This window comes from Euprymna scolopes, chromosome 4 (genome assembly GCF_053919585.1).
Source record: "Euprymna scolopes isolate OS-2025 chromosome 4, ASM5391958v1, whole genome shotgun sequence".
NCBI classification, from domain to species: domain Eukaryota; kingdom Metazoa; phylum Mollusca; class Cephalopoda; order Sepiida; family Sepiolidae; genus Euprymna; species Euprymna scolopes.
The window spans coordinates 156,023,165-156,047,319 of NC_136485.1; the positions used below are offsets into that span (position 1 = coordinate 156,023,165).

The 24,155-nt window shown below is 36.4% G+C and overlaps 1 long non-coding RNA gene across 1 annotated transcript in view; it reads right to left on the reverse strand.

Moving 5' to 3' along the window:
• Positions 1 to 19,620, reverse strand: part of LOC145269755 (uncharacterized) — a 32,062-nt gene extending 12,442 nt beyond the window's left edge. The window contains exon 1 of the long non-coding RNA XR_013865224.1: positions 17,252 to 19,620. This is a non-coding gene — a long non-coding RNA (uncharacterized LOC145269755). The remainder of the gene's footprint in view (positions 1 to 17,251) is intronic.
• Between the last annotated feature and the right edge of the window lie 4,535 nt (positions 19,621 to 24,155).

Genomic DNA, 24,155 nt, shown 5'->3' on the forward strand with positions numbered 1-24,155 from the left:
GAAATATATATATATATATATATATATATATATATATAATGTCTTGTTATTATTTTTGTTGTGTTATTATTGAAAAAAAAAAAATAGAAGAAAAAAAAGACATTTTTTTTTCTTTATCAAAAACTGAATTAATTTTTATTCAATTCTTAAACCCAGTGATATTCTAGGGTGGATGAGATATATTTTCTTTTTCTTTTATTTTTTAATTTTTTAAAAATTTTATTTAAAAGAAAGAATCAAGTACGAGATAAAAGATAAAAAAAAAATAAATGTTCTCGTTAGCAAACATTCAAATTAAAAAAAAAAAAAAAAAAGGAAAAAATGGGGGGAATAATAGGTTATTGAAGAATGAACAATTCTGTTAAATCATTCTCAAGCCTTGTCAGAGAAAGAGGTTGACGAGTAAAAAAACACAAAAAACAAAAAATCTAATAAAAAATAAATGAATATATAAATAAAAAGAAAACCTTGAACATAAAGCAAGGTACATGTTTTTATGTCAAAGGTTGAAGGCTGTACCTTTGGGAATAATAACACGGAATCATCTATTCTCAACCTCCTCTTATATCTTTCTCAAGTGGATAACAAAGATATATACGTGAATTATGAACACACAAAAAAAATATGTTAAAAAAGCAAAAAAAAAAGAAAGTGATGTCTGAAGAAATAAAATATAGCCCTTCATCTGTGAATACATGTCTCTTCAGCTCTCTGCTCTATTGTGGTTGAATTTCAAAACTTGTAAAAATACTTTTGAAAATAATTTCAATAAAATGTTAAAAAAAATAAAACGAAACTGTTTACTTGTTTTATTTAATTTCTAGATTGATTTTTGTCTTTCTGTTTTTTGACAAAAAAAAAGAGGAGGATGTATTAGTTTATCATTGGACTTATTTTGAGATGAGTAATGTGTATATTTATTTATTTGCGGACTGTTATCATTATCTTTATAGTTATTGTCGTTTCACAACGTTTCGGCCAACTATTCCTCCGACCTTCGTCAAGTGGTTAACCATAACAGGATATGGAGGCAGTAATTACTGAGGACACAGACGCAGGTCGCAGCATTCCTATTTCGTTGCGGTTAACCACCTGGCAAAGTCCAGAGGAATAGTAGCCCGAAACATAGTGAAACAACAACTATGAAGATGAGGGTAACAGTCCACAAATAAATGAATATATAGAGGATGTTTGCTTCGTTTCACGCCTCTGACTGGTTTTTGTACGGTTAACGTTTTGGACAAGATGGCGATCCCAGACTCATGCTATGAATCCAAAAGTGAATCTAAAAGAATCATTATTAATATAAATTTTTTGTTTGTTGTTTTTTTTTAAATAAAAGTCAGCAGATGTAAGGATGAAATTTTTTTTTTTTTTTTTACAAAGGAGTCACCACTTATCAAGGCCCAGAGGCCACTCGAGGATAAGGGTTAATACGTGTACAGTGGTCAATGGGACAATGACGTAGTAATTGATAGTAATGGAAATTTGGTGAATTGGATTACTTAAGGGGAACGGCTCATCAAGAACTTGTTTACATTGGACTTGAAGACGACCATATTGTAGTCAGTTGGAAAGCAAGCAAATGGAAGAGAGTTCCACGGGTGTGCAGTTCTAAGAAAGAAGCTTTGTTCATGGAATGGCAGAAACCCTGGAGGAAGACCTCCAATCTGTGGTGGAATGGGAGCAAAATTGGAGTGTCACATTCAATGCTGCTAAGACTAAACTTCTTTCCTTTAATGATTATTACAAAAAACCTTCTCGACCACTAATAGACATGGCTAATGATACATTACCTGAAAGTATTTCGTTCAAATTCTTTGACTTGACGTTCATATGGAACATGAGTTGGAACAGATACATTGAGGGCATTGCCAAAGCTGCTGCAAAGAACGTGGGCTGTATTTATTTGCTTCCCCACTGAGCAAATTAAGCACAAAGCCGTTTTTTAATGTGGAGAGAGAGAGGGGGAGGGGGAAGGAAAAAGGAGACCAGCTCCCGAGAGGTGGGAAATGGGAGCTGGATAGTGAGAGCCAGCTGATCCATGTAGGGTGACCCCTACATGGACCAGAAGATTGCCACAGGGGCAATGGTCTTTGGTTGCAACATCTGCTGGAACAGATACTACATTTTGATCTTGGCCACAAAGGTGCCCCCGTAGGAGGGGAGGGAGGGCATGCTGCAAAGAAGGTGGGCTCTCCCTACCGTGCTAGAAAGTTACAACAGAGAGTATCCTATACCTCTACAAGGCCACCATGCAGTATTGTTGTCACATTTTGGGCTGGTGCATCTGCTACTAATTTCTCACTCTTAGACAGGATTCAAAAGCTAGACTTCAACCATTGTCCCATCAACAAAATGTTCCATCCGTCTGCTTATTTTACAAGTATTTTAATGGTAAATGCTCCGACAAACTACAAACCCTTGTCCCTTCCTGACATAAATACCCTCAACAAACAGCAAAATCCCACCCCTACACAGTAAAAATCCCTAAATGTAAGAAAACCTTCTACTCTAATAGTTTCTTCCCTAGGACTGCAAGACTTTGGAATTCCCTTTCAGGTCCCTGCTTCCCTGACTGTACTGACATGCTGAAGTTTAAGTGTAATGTAAACAGACATCTTGCTGCTCAACTCCCTACATAGTACTCCTGCAAATTGTGTCCCAAATAGCAGTCCTCTACACCAAAGTGGCATCGTACCTTGTTTGGTGCGACAATGCAATAACAAAAAAGATATAATGCTACTAAGACTTATGTCAAGAATTCTTATCCAATTTTGATTTTGATCATAGAAAATGCCTAAAATTTAAGGGGATTTTGCTTAATCAAATTAAAGAAAACTCCTTGATATGTATTATGGATGGTATATGTAGTTGTTGGACCTCCCCCCCCCCCGAAATACATGGCCGAATACTGATCGACTACTGGTTTCAGTTGGTAAGTTAGTGATCCATTGTTGCATTGTGTCCAGGTCTGATTGCATGAAAACAACCTATCTTAGCAATTCCTAAAGTTTTTCCATATCTAATGAAATCTACCTTTCTGTGGTTTTATTTGATACTTACAAATACGATGTGCATTGAATTTGGTCCATAGTAATTATATTGGCAGCAGCAGCGTTATTAAGGAAGCGCAAGCATTGTCCTTTTATCTTAAAGGACAGCTTGATGTCACCTGCGTCTTTCAATATTCTGACATTCTTAAAGTTGATCGATCGATGCCTCCGTTCAGTCTCGAAAGACAAAGGATACCCCCTGTAGGGGCAGTTGCGTGTGTAATTGTGAGGCAAGGGTCACGCAATCCCTAACCACACCTCTCCTGAATCGTCATTGCTTGGGTCCAGTGGCAAGGAGAAGACCAGGGCGACTGGAAACAATGCCGAGATAAGCGGAGGGCACATACAGCACCTAGTATTCCCAAATGGTCACCCATTTTAGTACTGACCAGGCTCAATGTTGCTTAACTTTGGGTGATCTAACGGGAACCGGTGTGTCAATGTGATTATGCCGTTAATTCAAGTTGATATCTATGTCATATGTATAAATGCAACAAACAAAAGGCGATCAAGAACAGATTCCTGTCGTATTCAAGATGACGTGTGAAGAATGCTGTTCTAGAACCGTGACTACTTTTTTTTTTTTACAAAAGAGTCACCACTTATCAAGGCCCAGAGGCCACTCGAAGATAAGGCATAATGAATATACAGTAGTCAATGGGACAATATCGTAGTAATTGTTAGTAGTGGAAATTTGGTAAATTGGAATACTTTAGGAGATGGCTCGTCCAGAACTTGTATACATTGGACTTGGTTCTTATAAAGGTAGAGAATGAATGCTGTTCTAGAACCGTGACTACTTTTTTTTTTTATAAAAGAGTCACCACTTATCAAGGCCCAGAGGCCACTCGAGGATAAGGCATAATGAATATACAGTAGTCAATGGGACAATATCGTAGTAATTGTTAGTAGCATCCCCCAACAGCCTATGAAATCTATTTTAAACTCTGTCAAGGCAGAATAAGTCTTTTTAGCAGCTCCTGTCCAAATGTGGCAACAGTACTCCATCCTTGGACACACTTGGTTCTTATAAAGGTAGAGAATGAATGCTGTTCACAATTTGTCTTCTGTAGGAAAGAGGTTGCAGGGAAGAGAAAAAAGCATCCCCCAACAGCCTATGAAATCTATTTTCAACTCTGTCAAGGCAGGATAAGTCTTTTTTAGCAGCTCCTGTCCAAATGTGGCAACAGTACTCCATCCTTGGACACACTTGGTTCTTATAAAGGTAGAGAATGAATGCTGTTCACAATTTGTCTTCTGTAGGAAAGAGGTTGCAGGGAAGAGAAAAAAGCATCCCCCAACAGCCTATGAAATCTATTTTAAACTCTGTCAAGGCAGGATAAGTCTTTTTAGCAGCTCCTGTCCAAATGTGGCAACAGTACTCCATCCTTGGACACACTTGGTTCTTATAAAGGTAGAGAATGAATGCTGTTCTAGAACCGTGACTACTTTTTTTTTTACAAAAGAGTCACCACTTATCAAGGCCCAGAGGCCACTCGAGGATAAGGCATAATGAATATACAGTAGTCAATGGGACAATATCGTAGTAATTGTTAGTAGTGGAAATTTGGTAAATTGGAATACTTTAGGAGATGGCTCGTCCAGAACTTGTGTACATTGGACTTGAAGACAACCATATTGTCGTTAGTTGGAGAGCAAGAAAACGTAACAGAGTTGCACAGGTGTGCAGTTCTAAGAAAGAAGCATTGTTCATGGAATCTACATTTGCACAGGCACATATAAAGAGTGGGGGTTAGCTAGACGAGTGTTTTCGTGAAAGTTTGGCATAGATTGGAGCTCAGACGAAAATGCCATGAAAATAACAATAAAGTAGAGAGAAGCTCACAATTTGTCTTCTGTAGGAAAGAGGTTGCAGGGAAGAGAAAAAAGCATCCCCCAACAGCCTATGAAATCTATTTTAAACTCTGTCAAGGCAGGATAAGTCTTTTTAGCAGCTCCTGTCCAAATGTGGCAACAGTACTCCATCCTTGGACATACTTGGTTCTTATAAAGGTAGAGAATTGCATCAGCAGTGAGATCTCTTCTGGAGCGGTAGAAAGATCCCACCATTTTTCCAGCAGCCTTGCCAACAGATTTGATGCACGTGTTCCATCTCAGATCAGGAGAAAAAGTCAGACCCAGAAGCTTGTCAAAACATGGAGCCTCCCAAAGACAAAAGCCATTTTGTGATTTCTGCCCATCAACCACTACTCTTATGAATCTATAAGAGAGAAATGATTTAATAATTGAAAAGACATTTCTAGTTATATGATAGCTGGAGATTTTGTGGAGTAGACCTTTATGCTATATTCTATCAAAGGCCCTTGATATGTCAAGGGTAATTGCCCTAAGAAGGAAGCCTCCATCAAGAGATTTGCTAATCCTATGAGATGTAACTGTTAGCACATCTGCTGCAGATCTAGCAAAACAGAAACCATATTGCATATCACTGAGGAGTTTATTTTTGCTGAAGTGGTTGACTACTACTCTATTTAACACAGATTTCAGTAACTTACTCATGACGCACAGGAGACTGATTGGTCTGTATTGAGAGAGAGATGACCAATCATCTGAATTTTTAAATATTGGACACACTGATGAGGTTTTCCAAGGTGTTGGAAAGCAATTTTCCCTAAGACACGCTTAAACAGCTTTGTAAGTATGGGAGCTAGTTCTGGTTGAAGCTTTTTGAGCACTATAATAGGAATGCCATCAGGGTCAGTTGCTTTACTGGAATCAGGCTTTTGATTAGCTTGACAATATCACACACACATATCTGTATGTTGCAAAGTGTGTTTTCAGACAAAAGGAAATACAGGGGATTGGTGACCCTGATTGCACAGGGTAGAATTAGCTGCAAACTTCTTGGCAAAGAGTTTGGCTTTGCTGACAAGATTACATCAGGTCCGTTGATAATAGTTGGGCTAGATCACACTTTTATTTAGGATCCTGTTTGTTATTTGCCAAAACTGGTGGGAATCAAGCCACTGCTCAGCTACTTTGGACTTGACGGACTGAACATACAACTCTCTCACGTTCTTTATTACTCTTTTACAGTGGTTGCTGGCAGTCCCGAAAGAGGCTTTAGTCTCAGTACATCTATTACATTGGAAGCAATGGAAATAGTAATTTCTGTGCACAATGGCAGCAGCACATTCTGGAGAGAACCATGATTGGCTGTTGGGTTATTACTGGAATTTTTTGGAGGGTATGAAGCGATCAATACCTACAATTAACCATTCCGTCAGGTCTGATACTATAGAGAACACCACCTTTTTAAACATGGAACGCAGAGGTAGATCTGATATAAATGTACAAAAACTATCCCAGTCAGCCTTAGAGTATCGATATACTGTACAATGGAGAGAATTTATTACATTTTATTTTTTATCTTAACTGAGACAACCTAGTTGTCAGAAGATCCCAGTGGAGACAGAATGGAAGATGAACATAGCTCAGGCAAGTTGTGAGAAAAAGGTCTAGGAGACTTGCATGCTGATCATCAGTGTCGGGCACACGGGTGGGTTCGCGAACAATCTGAGTTAGGTTATAAGTAATAGAAAAATTTGTGACAGAACCTCCCCTGATCAGCTGTTTTGTTTGAGTGGGCTAACCATTCCACATTGTGAACATTGAAGTCTCCACAGATGTGAATGTTAGCTGAAGGATGAACAAACAGGATGTGATTAATTTTCTCAGATATGCTCTTAAAGATAGTAACTCTACTGTAATGCGGGTGATAGGGGGCAAATATAAACCCAGTGGTGTGAACACATATAAGGCAATTTAGGGTCTTCTCTGGAGATGTCCCTACCACACGGAAAGTTATCTTTAATATAGGCACATATTCCATGCCCATGGCGATTTTGGGGATCAGATTTGAATGCTAAATTAGAATATCCTTTAATTACAAACTCATCTCGGGAAATAGTTATTCCCATGCCAGTTTTGCTTTGGAAGAATAGGTCTGGTTTGGTCTCCTGTAATTGGATTTCAACTTCTGCAAGGTTGGAATGTAGACCCCTGATGTTGGAGAAGGAGACATGGTAGTGGGGGTTTATGTTGGAAGTTGGAATTCTGGGTTTAATTGTGTATTCTTTTTTTTTTGAGACTTTTCATGATGAAGTATTAGGATTTGTGGAATAGGTCGAAAAACTTGATTAGAGCAAGGCAGAGAGGGAAAGCAAGGGGAAAAAAGAAGTGAAGAAATATTTTTTTTTTGTAGCACATGATAAAGTAAAGCCGTAACAATTACCCACTAATATGGCATCAAAAAGCCCCACCAGAAGCTACTGCATGGTCCAGAATCCATTCACCAAATGGCAGCCCCAGTACTTTGCACCTGCTGATGAGACTGCTTTGTTTCGACTGAGAATGAAGGATTTAAAACAATTCAAAAAGCCATCTTTCATACACGTTGCAGATAATCATGTCAAACATTTTGTGTGATACAGAATTAAAAGTTTTAGGCGAGTATCGTTTACCTACCAAGAGAAACAGCATCCACCCATGATTAGTGATCCAAGTAATTTCCTCAAATACTTGCTAAGCTGATTACAGCAATTTGAATTAGGGATAAATCTGCATTGTAATGGCAGTAGAAAGTGATGAAAGCTTCATAAAGTGTTTTTTCTGACACAGGATCCCATCAGTTTGATGATGTAGCTAGAATGACTGACTAGACGCTAGTTGACAAGTTACGATAATTTTTGAACAAAGGAATTACACTGACAGTAGTTTAGAAATGAGAGATGCTCTTCTGTAACAGAGCTGCTGATGATGGTAGCAGCAGCAGCTAACATACAAATGACCAAGCCGGCTGTGCAATGTGACATCACAGCATAAACAAAAAGACACATTTGAATGGAGAAGTGCTGGTCAGAGAAGCTTGTGATCGAGACACCTTGGTGACGTCATGTTACGTATATGTCTGTGTAGTGATCGTCTAGCGATTAAAATGGACAGTTGATTTATTTATCAATGAATACGAGACACTTTGTTTTTATAAAAACAGACTTAGTTTATTTTACGATTTTTAATATACACACTTCAACACACGGCGGTGGGGGTGGGGGTGGGGGTCGCGAACTGTGACAAACTGTCCCTCAGCTGGCTTGCTTTGTTTATTTTTTCTCTTTTATTGAAGTATCTTCGACCTCCTCGGTTTGACCCATAACCGATTTGATGTCATGGATCCAGGTCGTCACCAGCCCGGGGATTTCATTGCTTGTTTTCGTTTGCCTGGTCTGATCCATAACCGATTTGACGTCAAGGATCCAGGTCGTCACCATTGTTTATTTTCGTTGGTGACGACCTGGATCCTTGACGTCAAATCGGTTATAGTCACAGCCGAGACGAGAAATCACATGTAGCTGGAGAAGGTTGGTTGCTTGTTTGGTTTTGTTTTATGGCATATCAACCCTTTTCAGGTTATTTAATGCCGAATCCAGTGATTTTGAAGAAAAGTTTTTTAATAGAATATATTTGGTTATTTTTTTTCCAAGTCAGTTTCTATTTAACCCATAGTTGGGACCCTAACAGGTACTACCACTCTGGGTCAGTGGACCTGGGAGCAATGGCAATTAAAAGGTCGCTCCACACTCCCCAAAACCCGCAAGCTGGGGCCTCACCATCGGATATAGTTTAAGGTCAGCTGGAGAAGGTGGAATAAAAGTCTTTTGTAAAACTGGAAAAACAATTTAAAATTTCTTTTCTCTTTCTTTTCTTCTGTTTCTTTAATATAACAACAACGCCACATTTGTATCTCAAAAATGTCACATGGAAGGAAAAAAACAGAACCTCTTTCAATGCAACCACAAAAGGACTTATTTACGTGAAAGAAAGATGGACGCACCGACCATCTTTCTTTCACATAAATAAGTCCTTGAGTGAAGAAAAGGAAGAGTTGAAGGTTCTTTGGGCTGTCGAAGGTCGGTTTGCCAGCAGATATCTTCATGCAAAAATCCTCTGAATGCTGGAGCATTCAGAGGACAGGGACAAGAGAGAAAGAAAGAGAAGGGATGTCTTTCTTTGATGATTCCAGATTTCTCTCTGCAGACCGACTTTAATTCCCAAAAGAGTTGAAGAACTTTCTCAGCAGACAGATAGAATTAATGCATCCTGCAAGCTGATTGGTCAATGTGTGGCCAAATGACCCAAGAGGGATACGAATTCGTGAGAAAAAAATAAGTCTTATTTTAGCACCATTGTTGAGACAGAACTGAAAAAAAAAAAGAGAAATCTGGTGCAAAAATGTTTTTATTTTTATTTTACGTTTCATAATTTTGGAGATGAGGAATGGTTATTCATATTATTTGGATTCTTCAGAATATTGTTCTCATCTTGAGTGTCATTTTCACAACGTTTCGGTTAATGTCATCTCCGCCCTTCTTCAAGTGTATCTTCTCTAACCCGGGAATCTGGATGGAATTTGGAAACAAATCCGTTGTTTACTTCACGGGAGTAGCATACTCTCGTCCGTCAGTCATGACTGGATAGAGGTCCTAAGTAATTCACAATTATATTTTTTGGTCGCCCACACTGAGAATTGAACCTTCAACCCTCAGGAGAATAGAACTTTTACAATTGATTTTTCCAAGTACTCTAACCACTGCACCATGGGTCCTTGCAAACTGTTTTGTTTTGTTTTTAATTACAACCAAAAACCATGATTTTAATATGGAGAAATAATTAGGAACTCATGTGTAAAATCTCTCTCTCTTTCTCTCTCTCTCTCTCTCTCTATATGAAAAAATAATTAATAAAAAATCGAAAACACTTTAAGAAGAGTTAAAAACATATTTAATTTTCCAAAAGGAAACACAAATTAAATGGAATGTCTTTAATCCATGGAGTTTCGAAAGAAATACTTTTCTTCTCATCAGAGGGTAGGAGTTAGCAAAATGTGAAATCGGATTTTGCTTGCAAAGTATTTAATGAAATTACAAGTAAGCCACAGAGCTTACTTGGTAAAATATAGTGAAGCAGAAGAATGGGAAAAAAGAAAAATGATTTCACGTGAATGGATGGTCCAGAGAAGAGCAGAATATCCAATAATGGTAAAATCCAAGAAAAGTTGGTTAAAGTTCCATATCCACAAGTAAAAATCCAAAGAAATCGCGTTACTAGAAAATATTTCAATGTAATCCAAAAGGCAGAATTCTGTGAAATAATTCACAATATATATATATATATATATATATGTGTGTGTGTGTGTGTGTGTGTGTGTGTGTGTGTGTTTATGTTAATGTTATGACAATTAATCGGAATTAGAATCGGGATGGAATTATGGAGGTTATCAGAAAAGTTTGTAGCTCTTTTTCAATGCTCCAAGAAATTAAATTATTTTTGTTCCTTTGGCTTGTTTGAAACAAAACTTTCCTTTGCTGGTACTAATGATGAAATGATAAATATTTATTGATTTTAAACTACCAGTAAAACGTAAATCTATAGACCACCTTCCTGCAAGAATACTTTTGCATTTGTGAAAATATATGCACATATTACATAAGTTAAAAAAGCGAAAACTTTATCGTTATCTACAGATTTAGACATTTATAAAGTATCAGAATCAGTAGTAGTATCAGAATCGGGGAAAAATATTGGAATCGCCCCATCATTAGTTTATATATTTGTATGTACGAGAATAAACTTCTAAACTAATTAACCAATCATTATGACTTTTGGAACACAGCTGTTAGGTGTAAGGGATTGTAATGTAGACTATATTCAGTTTAATTTGGTTTTATGCAATGGAGGGGATAGATAACTTGGATTTTTGTGAAATTTAATAATAGTTATTAGATATCAATTAATAAATATTCTCCGAATTTCAGTTTCTTTGAAGTTTTTTCAAGATATTTTAGGGAGTAAAATATGGGCACAACCTCTTGTGCCACACCCCCCCCAACCCCCCCCCCCAAAAAAAAACAACAACAACATAAAAAAAACAGGAGCAAAAACTAAAACAGAACTACTAGTAGTACTACTAGCAGTAGTATTAGTACTACTACTGCGTCAAAGTTAGTACAACTGCATACTCACTCTTTAGACCTCTAACAAAAGTAAACTCTTTTATGATCAACTACAATAAAATTAAATTGTATCTGTTCTTCTCTTTCTCTAATGCGCCACAACAAAATAAGAAGATTAGGATTATTAATGATGACCTTTCTCATTCCATTGCTACATCAACATCCAATCGAAAAACGAACAATTGCAAATTCATTTCAAACAAATATTTTAAAGTACAATTGTAATTGAAGTTACCATCAGAATATTTTAAACTGTGTAGACTGCAATGCCAATCAATAGGATTCAACTCGTCCAAGTTGACAGAAAGACTGTCGACATGTCTGAAGAAGGAGACTTGAGGTATGCCGAAAGAATCCTGTCAATGCGACCTGCCAAAGCATAGATAAAAGAGCTGAATGCCGGTAACACAATATTAATTGCAAAGTGTAAACCAAATCAAAGGCAGAGAGTAGAGTAATACCATTGAAATCCGCAAATCCATAAATTTTTTTAGATGAGGATTGATAATTCATATTATTGGGATTATTCTGATTACTATTCTTATTTTAAGTGGTATTTTTACAACGTTTCAGCCGATGTAACCTCCGACCTTCTTCAGGTGTATATTCTTGAACTCAGAAATGTTTCTGTTGAACTCCAGAATCTGCATGATACACTGTGGATTAAAATAAAGGCTTCCGTTCCCAAATTCTGTGCAAATTCTAGTGTTGAACAGAAAGATTTACGAGTTCACCAAGATATTAATAAATATTCCCAAAATTGCAGTTTCTTTGAAGTTTTTTTCAAGATATTTTAAAATGTGGACACAACTTCCTGTGCCACAAATCCAGAAAACAAAAAAAAAAGTCAGAGATTACCTGGCTCGGCCAAAACGTTCAAATAACAATCAAGATGAGAAGAATAAGTTGAAGAATCCAAATGATACGAATTTCGTCGTCGTTTTCAAATAGATTGACTTCAAAGCAACATGGTGCACTCCTCAATAAATAAGTAAAATAGGAATGTGTATGTGTCGTAAAACAATATTTCAATCGGAACAAAGTTTTTTGTTTTTGTTTAAAATTACATTTTCACCCCAAACAAGGCACATTGCCACTTTGGTGTAGGGGGCTACTATCAGGGGCAACAACTACTGAGGTACTATGTTGGGATTTGGGCAGCAAGATGTCGGTTCATGTTGCACTTGAACTTCTACACGTCAGTACAGTTGGGGAAGCAGGGACCTGGAATGAAATTCCAAAGTCTAATGGTTCTGGGGAAGAAACTACTGGAATAGAAAGATCTTTTACATCTAGGGATCTCTACAGTGTGGGGGTGGGATTTAGCAGCCTGTCGAGTTTGTCGAGTTTGTCAAGGGTTTTCACGTCGTGGGGGCACAAGTGCTTGCAGTTCGTCAGAACATTCACCATTAAAATACTTGTAAAACAGGCAGAGGGATGCAACGTTTCATCGATGGGACATAGGCTGAAGCTCAGATGCCAGTTCAGGACCTATCAGATTTGCGATTCTCTTTTGAACCTTGTCAAGGAGCGAGAGACTAGTAGCAGATGCACCAGCCCAAATATGACAGCAATACTCCATACATGGGCGAATGGTGGCCTTATAGAGGTACAGGATACTTTCGGGTGTTAGTAGTTTTCTAGCACTGTAGAGAGAGCCCACCTTCCTTGGGTGAGCATCGATTTTGATGCTGTGACATTTAGTGCTACGACTGCTTCATTTGTGCTGAGAACCAAGAATGATGCCATCCAGATTTTTTATGAATTGATAATTTCCAATTTGTTAGGATTGACTCACCCGAAAATTGGAACTATCTGTTCAATGTCATGGCGCCATTGAATGTTGCATCATCACGATACCAAAGATACTGAAGACTGGGCGATAACATCGACAACCAAAGAGAAAAGGATCATCTTGTTGGGCTGTAAGTGGACGTGATGGAATTGTTTCCGTACAAACAAAAAGTTTGGTATGGCGTAAGCAGTGTAAACCAGAGAGTTGCTGCGTGAGCGGAACATTTTTACTAAATAGAAGAAACAACATTGCTAATCGCAATTAAGTGTGTATGTGAAACTAGCTAAAGACGCAACGATATCAAAGTTTCAAAGTTGAGAATTACCCTTTGTTTTGTTTTTTTAAATTTTGAATTAAAAAACGTTTACATGAACATTCGATAAATATTGTAACAATTATCTCCCTTAGATTTGCCTGTCTATCTAAGGGGAATAATTAAAGATTTCTTAAAAATAAGGACATTATATGATTAAGAGTTACGTCCCATTATGTGAATAATTTTCCGAAACTTATTCACTTAGGAAATACATTTTTTTGTATGCATTTTTTCGTTTTTCTTAAATCTTTTCAATATTTTGTACTAACAATAAAATCGATTTGAAAGTTTTGTAAAATTTGTACAGTTTTAATCCACGTCAGGGGAGAAAACTCTGGCTTAATTATTTTACAAAAGTTCTCTATTTGTAACCCATTTGTTTTAAAGTTTGCTCCTTAATTTAATGTTAATATTTGAATTCAATTTTATTATGTTTCAAGATATTTTATATATGGTATCTTAGCAATCATAAAATTTATAGTAAACTGATCAAAGTAAGATCAATCGAATTTTCCAAAATTAATGTAAAACGAATCTAATATAAGCTAAATATTATGGGGTACACTGATCTCAATAAATCTACCTATTTAAAGAATAATGGACTTACCCAGAGGCTATAAATATACTAGCACTACACATGTTATTCAGATGTTATATATTTTATCTATGAGGACGCCGAATTCAGCTCACAGATGGTAATTACTTTGAGTGGCCATCACATCTGTCAGAGCAGACATTGATAAATTATGTACAAATTCAAAATACCAAGTTTCACGTTAAAAAGGTAACAAAATGTTTGAATATCATTTTTATTTCTAAATGTATTCACAATATTACTAAATGTACTTAACTATAGTTCTCATAAATCTACATTTTTTTATGGTAACTGGCCTTCATTGTTGTTACAATTTTCGAATATGGCACATTAGAAAATGCTGTACAGCCCTGGTCTTGATTTTTACTGGCCTACAAGACTGGCGATGAGAGATTCGAAACTTACACAACTAAAATACTAAATAAAACAAAATTAAATCACACACACAAAAGAAAAGAAAAAATTATCTAATTTCCATTATTTTTATTTTTTTAATTATTATTTTTAGTGTTGTATTGTTGGTATCATAAAATTGGCACCGTTGTATGATCGTCTAAATGTTGATGTCTATTTGTGATATATTCATATCTAATTGTTCATAAGCAGTTGTGTGCGTGCGTGTGTGTGTGTGTGTGTGTGTGTGTGTGTGTGTGTGTGGTACATGTATTTTGGACATACCTTCTTCATGCGTCGTTGATCTTGTCCACCTGGAATTCATTTTGTTCTTGGAGGGGGGACTGGAAACCTGTTTTGGATGAATATTCATTCACTCCAAGACAATGAATGGTTTTATATAGTTTTTTATTCACCTTCCAGATGTCGATTGCAGAAGAATGGAAAGTGAATGTCTTTGCTTGCATAGGTCTTGTTTTCACACACGTCAGCATCCCCCCTCCAGTGAAGGGGAGGGGACGACCTGTTAAGCCATCCGCTGATCTCTACGTCCAAACCCAAACTCTCTGACTCCAGCTAACCTGATCATGTGACTCACACGCAGATCCGATCAGTTGACCCTCACTACCGGTAAAATGTGTATACAATATGATTTACCATATTTCTTTCTTATGTTCGACCTATTTCCTAACATTAGTTCCATTGTAAAATAAAAGTCTTCAAATTCACAGTTGTGTCGAGACTTACCAATTTGAGATATTATCAGCCCCACTGCTAACATGAAGCAACAATGCATATGCTCAACATAAACTTCTAGACTACCAATCAACATGTTAGATACAAAAGGAAAAATATTGAAGAACCATTCTGTATCCTCCAATCCTCATCTTTTGTTTTATGATAAAAGAATGGTTTCTTTATAAACATATGAGTAAACAGGCTTACGATGTTTAGCAAATATATCTCTACACCACCACCCGAGCTGGTTGGAATGAGTGACTGTTGTTTTTACATAACAATTCTCAATTTCACAATATCTCCAACCAGTAGTTTCTTTTCGCCAATCAAAGAAGCGAGGATATTATTCACTGTCAAAAAAAAATTCCATGTACTATAAAAACCCAAATGCACAGATTTCTTTGTCTTTACCGGTATTTTTCATTCACAAACAAACACAGGCAAGTGTCACAATCCTACCTAGGCCCTTTGGAGCCAGAAAGTCTCTAGCAAATCTTACACACACACACACACACACACACACACACAAACTACTAAACATAGTTCCGGTAGATATGCACTACTAACTGAACACAAGTTAGTACATATACTTTCTCGCTGATACAACAGACATATAATATATATGCACATACATCTACAAAACTGCTCATTAACATACTCCAACCTGAACATATGTACTAAAATTTTAAATTCCCTTATAAAGAGAATTTTTTTACCTAATGTAATTTTACACACATGTTAACATGTAGACGCCATCGCGAAGATAGAAGTCGATCCTTGGACTTTTATTATTCTTGATATTCATAAATGACCTCCCTCATAAAATTGTCTTTGAGATGGGTATAATTGCTAAAGACACCAAACTCTATAACAGACACAAGGGGAAAACAAATGAACACGTATCCAAGGCATTGTCGGAAACCCTAGAGGAAAACCTCCAGTCTGTAATGAAATGGGGAAAAAAATGGATGGTAACATTCAATGCTGCCAAGACTAAGCTCCTTACCTTTAATAACTACAAGAAAAATTCTCAACCACTAATAGCCATGACTAATTATGCTTTCTTTTTTTTTTTTTTTTTTTTTTTTTTTTTTTTATTACATCTTCACCCCAAACAAGGCAAATTGCCACTTTGGTGTAGGGGGCTACTATCAGGGGCAACAACTACTGAGGTACTATGTAGGGATTTGGGCAGCAAGATGTTGGTTCACGTTACACTTGAACTTCTGCATGTCAGTACTGTTGGGGAAGCAGGGACCTGGAATGGAATTCCAAAGCCTAACGGTTCTGGGGAAGAAACTATTGGAGTAGAAAGATCTTTTACATCTAGGGATCTCTACAGTGTGGGGGTGGGAAAGTACTTTGTTCAAACTCTTTTGCTTAACGTTCACAGAGAGCAGGAATTGAAACAGATACATTGAGGGTATTGCTAAGGCTGCTGCAAAGAAGGTGGGCTCTCTCTACCGTGCTAGAAAGTTACTTATGCCTGAGAGTATCCTGTACCTCTACAAGGCTGCCATTCACCCATGTATGGAGTATTGTTGCCACATTTGGACTGGTACATCTGCCGCTAGTGTGTCTCTCTTAGACAGGGCCCAAAAGAGAGTTGCCAACCTAATAGGTCCTGCACTGTCAGCTAGGCTTTAATCTCTGGTCCATCGATGAAATGTTTCATCCCTCTGCCTGTTTTACAAGTATTGTAATAGTAGATGCTCTGACGAACTATAAGCCCTTGTCCGCTCTTGATGTAAATACCCCCCAACAAACCCAACAAGCAGCAAAATCCCACCCCTACACATTAAAAATCTCCAAATGTAAGAAAGCCTTCTACTCTAATAGTTTCTTTCCTAAGAATGCTAGACTTTGGAATTCTCTTCTTTTTATTAGAGCTCAAGCAGCGTCGGCAGCATTTGTGAACTTGCCATACTGGGCTGCTACTTAATCGAGCAGATCCTTACTGGTGCAGTTTGGATGATCATCAAGATATTCTCCGATCATTTCCAATGCTGACCATCCGAAAAATTGTATACCAGGTTTATTACTTCTGGGTGTGTTAGCTAGTAGACTCACTCTTTTTTTTTTTTTTTTTTCAGAGCTGCTAAAATCAGACGGTTTCCCAGTAAAGATTGGGATCTTTGATCCATTTGTGAGAACTGTTAAACTGGGCTTGGTTAGTGTTAGCCATTTTGTCTAAAGATATATATTTTTTAAATAGCCGATGTTTAAACAAAAACAAAAGCTCTATCCACAAATAATATTTTACAAATTATTAAAACCAATACATTTGCAGGATAACAAAGAAAAACAGAGAAAATAGTCACCTACCTTAGTTTTTCTGGAGTTTTATAGTGTCTTCTTTTTCCTCTGTAGATCCAAGGTTGATTTGGCTGTTCTTGAGTTGAGTTTCTTAGTTTGTGTTACCGTGGATGTTATTTTCTTAGGTTGTCGTGTCCATGAATTTTTTTTTTCTCAGGATGTTTCCTGGTTTTCAGTTACCATTGTAACAATGTTCGTGATCAAGGGAGCTTCTTCATTGTACCACTCTTGTTTTACAAATATTTTCACAAAATGCATTTCAATGAAATTGCTGCACTTGTATCTGCCCTCCCCTTCCAAATGTAAATATCCCCGATCAAGAGTGCTACATTGTGGCGATGGGACAAGGACTGGAAATTAGTAAGTAGGAACAAAACTTATCAGGTTGAGAAGAAAGTTCTTGTGGAATTTTTAATTTTGATTTCAAATAAAGTATTTCTAAATAAGTTTTTGTTATAATACCTTTACTTTATATATCATTTTAAATAGCGTTTTTCGCTCTATCTAATCATTTAAATTACAATAGTTTTAAAAACAATTATTTTTTTTCAGAACATTGAATACAAGATGAAAAAAAGTAATTCGCACAATTTTCTTATTTCAATTCAAGCTAGGCCAAAAAGCAGCTGAAACAGCTCATGATATTAACCAAGCATTTGGCCCAGGAACCATTACTGAACGCACAGCACAATAGTGGTTTAAGAAATTTTGTGGTGGTGATGATTCTTGAAGATAATGATGGTAGAGGTCAGCGATCGATGTTGGCAACAATCAATTAAGAGCCTTAGTTGAAGCCAATCCATGCATAACTGTTTGAGAACTTGCTTCTGAATTAAACGTAACATATACGATGATTCCCAACCACTTGAGAGAGATTGAAAAGACAAAAAAAACTTGATAGATGGATGCCTCATGAATTGAACGACAACCAAAACAAACGCCGTTATGAAGTGTCATCTTCCCTTCTTTTACACAACGAGAAGGGCTCGTTTTTCGACCAAGTTGTGACTTGCGATGAAAAATGGGTTCTTTATGACAACCAGCAAGGCTCAGCTTAATGGTTAGACGCCGACGAAGCTCCATGACACTTCCCGAAGCCAGAGTTGCACCAAGAGAAGGTTATGCTGTTTGGTGATCTGCGAATGGTCTCATCCATTAGTTTTTTGAATGCAAGCGAAATTATTACGGCAGAGAAGTACTGCCAAGAAATGGATGAAATGTATCAGAAACTTCGACAACACTCAGCATTAGTCAACAGAAAAGGCCCAATTCTCTTCCACGACGATGCCCAACTGCACAATGTTAAACCGACCCAGCAGAAGTTGAACAAATTGGGCTACAAAACAAAACTCTGCCTCATCCGCCATACTCTCCAGACCTCTCACCTACCGACTACAACTTTTTCAAGCAGCTTAACAACTTTCTGTGCGAGAAATGCTTCAAAAACCTAAACGATATCAAAAACGCCTTCAGCAACTTCATCGCCACCAGAACACAAGATTTTTACGTTACTGGCATAAATACACTTGTTTTTCGTTGGCAAAAGTGTGTTGATTTTGATGGTGCTTATTTTGATCAATAACTTTTATTCAAGCCAAAATATATTCATCTGAATGTTAAAATGAAAAAACGCAATAACTTTCTTGTCTAATTGATATGTTAGAGATTCTCTTTATCACATTGTGCAAGAGGAGATTCATGTGGCAACAATATTTCATGTATGGACAAACACTAACTTTATAGAGATGTAGAATACTGGCAGGTGTGGGAAGGTTTCTAGGTTTGGTTTGGTTTGTTTAATGGCATATGAACCCCTTTCAGGTTATTTAATGCTAAATCCGGTTATTTTGGAAACAGTTTTTATGCTTCAAGTTCTTTATATCTTCAATATTTGTTTGTAGAGTTTGGTTTGGTTGTTTTGTTTTATGACCAACCCTTTTCAGGCCATTTAATGCCAAATCTAGTTATTTTGGAAATTAATGTTGTATCCAGTTATTTTGTAGAAGGGTTTTATTCTTCAAACTCTTTGTATCTTCAATCACTAGTTTGTTGTGTTTGGTTTGGTTGTTTTATAGTGGATTTTATCGTTTTGGTTCCCTGCCCTGCAGGACATGAAGGAGTTTTGCAATGGGAGAGGGAAAAGGGTTACAGTATTAATGTTTGATACATTTTAAGTTAGAAAACCAGTTAGAAAGTGGGTGAGATAGAAAGAGAAGGGGGAAATTGGAAGAAGAAAAAAAGGGGGAAAAGGTGTGTTGTTGCTTTTGTTTTTGCAGAACATAATTAAGTTTTGCAAAAGGAAGTAGAAAAACAAAAACAAAAAGCATCAATGTTAGGTGCATTTCGTCTCAGAAAGCCAATATCTTCAGACAGCCTGATCTGGTAGCACCAGGGGAAGGTTTCTAGACTGGAAGGGGGAGGCCACCTTCTTTGCCACAGAGTAGTATCTTCTATGTATTTGTTCCGATATGTATTCATGTTGCCTGTGAACGTCATAAGGAGTTTCAATATTGGACTCTTGAGTAAGGTGCTATCGATGGGTGGAAAACTTTCTTATAATTGTTAAAAGAAAGGAGCTTTGCAATGGTAGCGTTGAACCATATTCTACAACAGACTGAACATGATTTTCTAATGCTTCAGTCACTGCCTGGGACAAAGGAGTTCGATTTGCTCATATGTTGCCAGCAGATATATTCATCTCAGATGAGTTTATATGAGGAAGGTCGTTTTGAAGCTCAGGAATAATAAAGAATCAAGTATAAGCCCCTGGGCACAACCGCATCAAAGTGACATTGTTTAAATGTACGGCCATCAAGAATGACCTGGATCTTTCTTTCAGCTAAGAAATTGGATGGAATTGATTTCTCTTTGACCAGGTCTTTATTCATCCTTCTTTTTCACAAATTTATCCTTATCACTTCTTCTGATGTTTTCTTTGGTCTTCTACTGCCATCTCAACTGTTCAACAACCCCAAAACTCTTATCCGTTCTTTTAATGTAACCAAACGAACCAATTCTCTTTTTCTGTACATATCTCATTCTACTACCCAGATTGAATCACATCACTCTCTCCTTGATGAATCGTGCTAACATTCTGTCGATTAGTAATAGCATAAGTTCAAACTTACTCCATCCATTCCTAATTATTGCAATGACAACAGCACCAGCTCCTCCCTCTGCTTCAATAGTGTCATCAATGTAACAGGACTTCTAGACAACACTACAGGCCAAGATCACAGTGTAGTATCTGTTCTGATGCTACACTACATCTTTTCCATCCTCGGTCAGTGAAGGAGAAATCCTTCATGACTGAGACAATTTCTATTTTTGTTACTATCCAAAGTGCCCCCTTTTGAGGAGCTGGATATTCGCCTCATTAAAATTGACCTTGTGTCTAACTCTGCTCTAGTGGGGAGGCAAGTGAATAGGACCACTAATAAGCCAAATATACGTTCTCATCCATCTCACTTTGAAAGCAGCTGCAGCAATTTTTTTTTCGTATCGATTCCTAAGTGGATAAAATGTCAAATTAGTTTTTTTTCAAACAATCACAGCAGAATAAGTATTCACTTCCAAGTGTGTTTTGATTTTATTATGACACTAGCATTGATACCTGACATTGCCTGGGTGGACATGAAATTCGGTTTGGACAGAGCTGCTATACTAAGGATATTGAGTAACCCCCCCCCCTCGAAAAGAACAAGAGAAGGAGGTGACACCCCCTCCCTCCACAATATGAATCAAAACAACTTTTGCGTGAATCAAAATGGCAGCGAGTACCTGTGTGACCAAAAAAAAAAAAAATTAGCCGTGGTAGGTAGGCCCGAACATGAAATGTGAAAGAGGGAAAGAAGAGAAAAATGTAAGTGGCAAACACTTTTGACCACGACAACTTATGACGTCATGACCCTGAAAAAATAACGTTTATAAACATAAACACATACATGACTTGCAAAAATGGCGTCGGGAAAAGTGACCCAACCCTTGCAAGAAATGGTCCAGTTGACCACCACAGAATTAACCATTTTTTTCTGATTTTCAGATATTATGCACCCGAGGGATCGCTTTTTCATATGGTACTGGTTTCAACCCCGTCCAAGTAAATTACAGTCCATGCTTGATTTGTCCACCAAGTTTCACTCATAAATATCCAACAGTCTTATCGCCATTCAATAATACACATCCTTGTTTATCATGTGAAAAATTGTCAATAACTCTAACACTCTACTATCTTAACACTGCTCTGATTTGGTCTGTGATAATTTTCTTAAGTTCAGGAATATTCTGGAGGTTGTTCTGACAGACATTTTTGTTTTTTTTTAGATAACCTCAAAGATGAAAAATAGTAAAAGATGCAGCAAATGTGAAAGCCATTCAGAATCACATCCTAACCCTAATCTTCTCCAATCACTAAAGTGTCCTCACATCTCACTTCATGGTGATAAATAAATGAAGACGGATAGAAATTCGGAAGTGAAACTTAGTGGCAAAAATCAGGCATAGACTGAAGTTTATTTGTATGGAATATGATTGTGCCTATTTAGTATGCCTCCCCACGGGACAGAGTTAGACACCAGGGTCGTTTTTTAACGTGGAGAAAAGGTACAAAAATAAAAATTGTCTCAGTCGTGAAGGATTTCTCCTCCACCGAAAGAGAACAAGAAATAGAAGTGCAGCATCTGAAGAACAGATACTACACTTTGATCTTGTCCCGAATATGGAATATGATTGTAGAAAGGATTATGAATTTCATTAACGATTCCATGGGTAGCATATCTTTTAGGATCATCCTGTATCTGTAATGCGTGCAAGAAGTGCAACCATTCTAGAAAGATTCTGTGAAGAGCTCCAATAATTATTGAATTTGGTTTATTTAAAATTTACAGAATACAAATAGTTTCAAACATTTACAAAACCAGAAACAGCCTAAGGCAATGGAGATACAACTTTTATGCTTATTAGAATCGGCCATTACAACAAGAAAAGAATAAAGTAGAAAAATAATCAACTTTTGCATACAATTTTCTTTTGAAAGGCTTTAACGTTATAAATTGATAATAAAAAGACAAAAAAAATAATTTTTAATCCAACTTTAAAATTAATATGGCAAATGAATGGGAACTTTTATATCTTAGTTCAAGATTTTAATTTATTAAAATTCAAATCTAAGAATTTTTTTTTGGAATAAATTAAAATGTCTCTTGAATGCTTGCTCATTTAAAATGATACTTACAAATATGAGAACGTCTCACTTTTAATTTAGGAAAAAATAATAATTTTTTTAAGGAACATGCAATCACTCTTAATGCAGGAGACAAGAGGTGACAGAATAGTTAAGAGCAAGATTCATAGAATTAGTACAGGTGAAAACCAGAGGGATATATTATATTTGCTTATGACATATCATAAGGAAAAGTCATAAATTGCCAAATTCCTTCCAATTAGGAGTAAAATAAGAAATCTTCTGTGCTGAACCTTGTATATTAAATATTGTATTTTCAATATAAAATAAACTAAAACTAAAGATGGCGGAAGAAAAATGACAAAATTTAGGTCAATACATTACGAAATTAATCTTAAAAAAATAGTTTTATTTTTAATTAAACACAATTTTATTTAAAATGATTATGCCTAGAAAAATCTGTATAATGCATGTAACCATGACAAAATGAAAATACACATTTTCCAAAAGTCACGTACATTGATCAAGTATTTTTATTTTTATGAATATAATAATTTTTAGGCAATTGATAAAAGATACAAAGGCATTAGAACAAAAATCTTGCAAGTTTGAAATTGTTGAGTCACTTGTTTCTTAAGATTGTTTTCAAAATGGCTTGCAAAACAGTTGTTCCTAAGTTAACCATAAGATTTGATCTTATTTAAAAATAAAACTACTTGATCAACTTACAAGATTTTTGGAATATGATATATCTCGTTTCATTACAGGTACATACATCATACAGATTTTTCTTTATTTTTGTTTTTTAATCTAAGGAAAATTCTGGCCAAGCACCAAAAGATTAAATAAAATATTTCTTTACAAAACTCAAGGGAAAACTTTTATTTTAGTTCTTAATTTTTTAGATGAGGCCTGATTGTTACTTGTTTTCATCGGACTATTGTTCTCATCTTGAGTGTTATTTCTGTAATGTTTCGGTCAGTGTTGCCTTCAACATTTGTCAGGGATGCTGGTCGCTATCTCGGAAAAAAAAGTAACTGGCTCCATAGATGGTTTCGTATCCTTAAGAGTTGCTTTTTGTTTTTTTGGCCATGGTTTCATGTGTGTGAAAAAAATTTAGTTGACAAATTTGGTTTATTTTAGTTTGATCTTATTTTGTCTATAAAAATATTGCAGACATTTTGAGATCAAAATAGAATGGAAGTTTTATTTAGAGATAAAATATTCAAACAGATTACACAATATTATGATTATTACTTCACTAGCAGGGAGACCCAATGCTGTCCGGAATTGAATGATGGTCAACGAATGTTTCACACTTCCAATACTTTTATTTTCATTGAAATCATTGAAATCACTCATTTTTCAATCAAATCGATTGATTGCCTGCTTGGGGACTCACCATAGTGCACCAAGAGGAAACTTCACATGCCTCCCTGCAGTGGCTTAGTCCATAATACATTGTAGGCTACATTGCACTGTAGAGAACCTATTGTTGATTTTATAAAGTTATTTTTTTATATATAATGGTTTGAATTCAAGTTTAAAATGAAAAAAGTCATGGTTCAATTGTGTTCTAAGCAGAAACATTCATTTTGAATGTGCCTCTGTTTTATCAAAGAAGCTACTGTTAATTTCATATGCCGATCCCTTCTGCTTATGCGAAAACTTCTCAAATGCACTTGTGATGTTGAGCTGCATAAGGATGTTAACTTTGGTCAAAATCAGATT